Raw genomic sequence first — 5,160 nt, forward strand, 5'->3', positions numbered from 1 at the left:
CAGTTGGTTATACCACAAACTCTGGTAAATGAGATATTGAAGTTACTTCATGATAGTGATTGTAGTTCACATCCTGGAAAGGATAAAACTTATAGACAGGCACAACTTAAGTACTTTTGGCTAGGTATGAAGAAAACTATATATGATTATATAGAAAAGTGTGTAAAATGTGTAAAGGTGAAGGGAAATACACCAAAACCTGCTCCTATACTCACCTATCCCATTCCACAGAAACCTTGGGAAAGAGTTCACATGGATACATTGGAATTACCATTAACCGAGAACGGCTTTAAATACCTATTTGTTGCTATTGATTATTTTTCAAGATTTTGTATATTACAACCCATAATCAATAAGAAAGCTGAAACTATTGCTTCCGTAATCTATGATCAGATAATCTGTAATTTTACTACACCTAACATCCTAGTTTCAGATAATGGGACTGATTTTAATAACAAAATCTTGGAAAATCTATGTAATGTGTTCCACATCAAGAAAGTCAATATACTCGTTAACCATCCCCAAAGTAATGGAGTAGTAGAAAGGTTAAACAAAAAGATAATTATATGTCTTAGAACCCTAATAAGTCCTCATAGTGTAACTTGGGATACTTGGATTCCTTGTGTTAAGTGTACCCTGAACAATCAAATTAATGTAGCAACTGGGGATACACCTCATTTTATAATTTTTGGGGAAGACAAAACTCTGCCATATGAAATGTTGACTGCAGAGCAAAAACCTATATATAATATGAATGATTATATATCCAATAGGATAAATACTCTTCAAAGTATTCACCAAAGAGTTAGGAAACATATGCAGGTGTATTCACAAAAGATGAAGGAACAACAACACAAAATAGCTCATAAACTAGAACTGAAAATTGGGGAATTAGTAATGGTCAAAATAACCTCACCCAATAATAAACTTTCACCAAGGTACACTGGTCCATATAGGGTAATTGATTCTGCAGGTGGAAACAAGTTTAAACTTAAACATTTAGAATCAAGAGAAGAATTGATAGGACATTTAGATGACATAAGGAAAATTAGCTTGCAGATCTATGAAGATGATTATAGCAATACTTTGTGCATAAATATTGATAACCCTGGAGAATATGGAGAATATTATAATAATATTTTTCAAGAGTTGAACATTAATCTTGATGTATTTTACAGATAGTATTGACCATTTGTATTGTATTTGGGATGGGAGACCTAAACAACTGGAACTTGGTGTCAAGCAGATACATGGAAACCTAAAACCTAGGATCTGCTGTGGTCAGACTTGGAATCTTAAGGACTTAAGGACCTCTCATCTGAGTACACACATGAGTATTGTGACCATTTTAAAGTAATAAGACTGTCTTTGAAAATTAAGTGTGTTGAAAAAATGAATATTGAACAAGAAGAGACACTCGAACTCTAGATTAGTGTGTTTTGCAAATTAATTGCTATTGAAGAGATGATAAACCATTCAGAATTTAAAATTAGTGCTCATAATGAATTTTCTAATCAATTATATCCTTTCTGTAGACAATCTAAGAGAAAGCATGATCTCTTTTGTGTTCCGAGAGGCTTCACATGAACTCTCTGGTTAGGAATATGTCTGTTATGAACGAATTTTGGTAGACCAGATCCCTCATTGTAACATACAAGGATCTCATTACCTGTTTTTCCCTAACAAGACAAAGGTATCAATAAATTGTCCCGGGTTGAGTCCAAAATTGGATTTGGTTGAAGGTCTTGTCTCTATTCAAGATAACTGCGAATTGCATGCAGACACTATTTCCACCATTTCTAATACCCTTAATACAATGCATTTAACCGAGGACACCTACATTTCAACCTTCAACTTCACATTGCCTGAAAACTCTCCTCCCTTGAAAATTAAGAGAAGACCATTGTCAAGATCTCCCTCAAATGAATTACCTATGCTACCAATCCTTATCATACCCTTACTTTCAGTGTTAGTGGCAGCACTGATTGCCTTTGTTGTATTCCGGAGATTGGCTCTGTCAAAGCAAATCAACCATGTAACCGCTTAATTCAATACCTTATATATATATTGAGATGCATGTTATTCACATTTATAGGTATTATGTTTATGTATTATTCCCAATTTATTGCATGAATGATGTATTTTGGAGGGTAGATTAACAATTACGCAAGGGTAGATTAGCTTATTCTAGAAATATATTAGCAAGCCCTGTAAGAGGGAAATAAGAAATTGGTCGGGACGACCAAGGGTAGCTGCCGAGCCCTGTAAGAGGCCGGTAGTGTACGAATGGAAATGAGCTAGGGCATTAGAATAATTCAAACTCGACGCCTGCTCGAGGGCGATGTTATGTCTATGTGAGGGCGACGTTTTGTCTATGTAAACACACCGATGGTGGTGACTGTTTTATATTCGATTATGTAATCAAACTCTGTAAGCGCAGGTTACCTTCGTTTGACTAATGCTGAGGTAAACAATTTTTGCTAGTGGCATTGTAATGGCTTTCCGGATTGGTGCAAGGTGGAGAAGGAGGAAAAAACTATTGGTGCATGAATTCAAAGTCACGCCCATAAGAAGTGACATTTATTTGAAACGTCACTGGAGATTGGATTAGAAAAATTAGTGACGTCAGACGAAGGTAGCTTAGCGTAGGATACGGGATCTCGCCGGAGAAGATATAGAGAAGATATAGAGAGAGGATCGAGAGAGGATCAGGAGACGATGTAGAGACGAGAGAAAGAGATCCCGAGTGTAAGCAGAAGGTGAAATTACAGTGAAAGAAGAAAGAAATTTCACCACCCTTTTATTAACCCAAAGGACGAGAGAACTAGGCACGGGGCCTAGAAAATAGTGAGACTACAGGAAAAGAAGGCAAGGGGCCTTGAGACGAGTGATATTACAAGTCAAATTTAAGTGACAGTGGTGACAAGGGGTGGTGAAAGAGGGTCTTGGTTGAGGAGATTAGGAGAGGAACAGAGGGAGTAATTGGTGAGGAACAGTGTAAGTTTAGGACAGGTTGAGGTTGCGTAGATCAGATTTTTGTGGTAAGACAGATATGTGAGAAAGCTATAGAAAAAGGTAAGGGTGTTTTGGGGGTTTTATGGATCTGGAAAAGGCTTATGACAGGGTAGACAGGAAGGCACTTTGGGAGGTATTGCAGATATATGGGATAGGAGGAAAGCTTTTAGGAGCTCTTAAGTGTTTGTACGAAAGTAGTAGAACGTGTGTCAGAATTGGAAATGGAGAGAGTGAATAGTTTGAGGTAAAGGTGGGACTTCGTTAGGGATGTGTTACGTCACCCTGGCTGTTCAATTTATATATGAATGGTGTGGTGCGCGAGGTAAATACAAGGGTAGTGGGTCAGGGATTGGAGATGGTTAAAAAAATGGAGAAAAGTGGGAGATAAGCCAGCTGTTGTTTACGGACGACACTGCACTTGTAGCAAGATCAGAGGAGGGATTGAGGAAGTTAGTGATGGAGTTTAGGAAAGTGTGTGAAAGAAGGAAGTTGAAGATCAATGCGGGTAAAAGTAAGGTGATGAGATGTACAAGGAGTGAAAGTGGCAGCATACTGGAAATGAGTATTAAGGGAGAGAGATTGGAGGAAGTGGATAGTTTTATATACTTGGGTACGAATGTGACAGGAAAGGGAGGAGTTGGGGTGGAGGTAGAATGCAGATTGAGAGAAGCGAGTAAAAGCCTTTGTGGATTAAATAGTGTAATGAGAAATAGACATCTGGGAATGGATGCTAAGATGAGATTGCATGACGGAGTGATTGTACCAACAGTACTATATGGGGCAAAAACATAGAATATAAGAGAGGAAGAGAGAAGGGTTTATATGTGTTTGAACTGAGGTGTCTGAGAAGTATGATAGGGGTTACTAGGCTGGATAGAGTGATAAATGAGGAGGTTAGGAGGAGAACAGGGGTGGAAAGGGAGTTGGGAGATAGTGTTGATGAAAGAGTATTGGGATGGTTTGAACACATGGAAAGAATGAGTGAAGAAAGACTAGTAAAAGAGGTATGGAAGGCAGATGTGGAGGAAGTGAACATGAGGGGGCGACCTAGGATGAGATAGATGGTGTAAAAGGGTCTTTGGGGAAGAGGGGAATGTCTGTTGAGGAAGGACGGGAGAGGACAGAAGACAGGGGTGAATGGAGAATGATTATATATGGATGATGCTGTGACCCATGAGGTGGAATGAGTGGGGGATGGGGGGGGGAGTATTTGTGAGAATATTTTGACACAGCCCGAAGGGATTTCTCCCCGCCTTCTCCTTTTTCTGTATGAGGGGACGGAGAGGGTGGAGGTTGCCGAATTAATGAAGCGTCATTGCTGTGGATGTGTTGTGTCTTGCGACACCTAGGGCAGTGGACAAGATGCAGGGATGACCCGTCATCCAGGAGGTGCCAAGATGGGGTGTAGGGGGGGGGGGAGTGGGGTGTGATGGGAACGGAATGGGGTTGGAGTGGTTTTTACGCCTTTTTCTTTTTGGCTTCCTCCCTTATAAGGGTGAAAGAAGCCCTTGGTATATGTATGTATTATTGTTATCATCATCATCATCACTATTGTTATCATTATTATTATTATTATTATTATTATTATTATTATTATTATTATTATTATTATTATTATTATTATTATTATTATTATTATTATTATTATTATCATTATTATTAATTATTATTATTATTATTATTATTATTATTATTATTATTATTATTATTATTATTATTATTATTATTATCATTATTAATATTATTATTATTATTATTATCATTATTATTATTATTATCATTATTATTATTATTATTATTATTATTATTAATATTATTATTATTACTATTATTATTATTATTATTACTATTATTACTATTATTATTATTATCATTATTATTATTATCATTATTATTATTATTATTATTATTATTATTATTATTATTATTATTATTATTATTATTATTATTATTATTATTATTATTATTATTATTATTATTATTATTATTATCATTATTATTATTATTATTATTATTATTATTATTATTATTATTATTATTATTATTATTATTATTATTATCATTATTATTATTATTATTATTATGTTATTATCATTATTATTTATTGTTATTATTATTATTATTATTATGTTATTATCATTATTA

This window comes from Oratosquilla oratoria, chromosome 23 (assembly GCF_046742065.1).
Source record: "Oratosquilla oratoria isolate Oo_2021 chromosome 23, ASM4674206v1, whole genome shotgun sequence".
NCBI lineage: Eukaryota > Metazoa > Arthropoda > Malacostraca > Stomatopoda > Squillidae > Oratosquilla > Oratosquilla oratoria.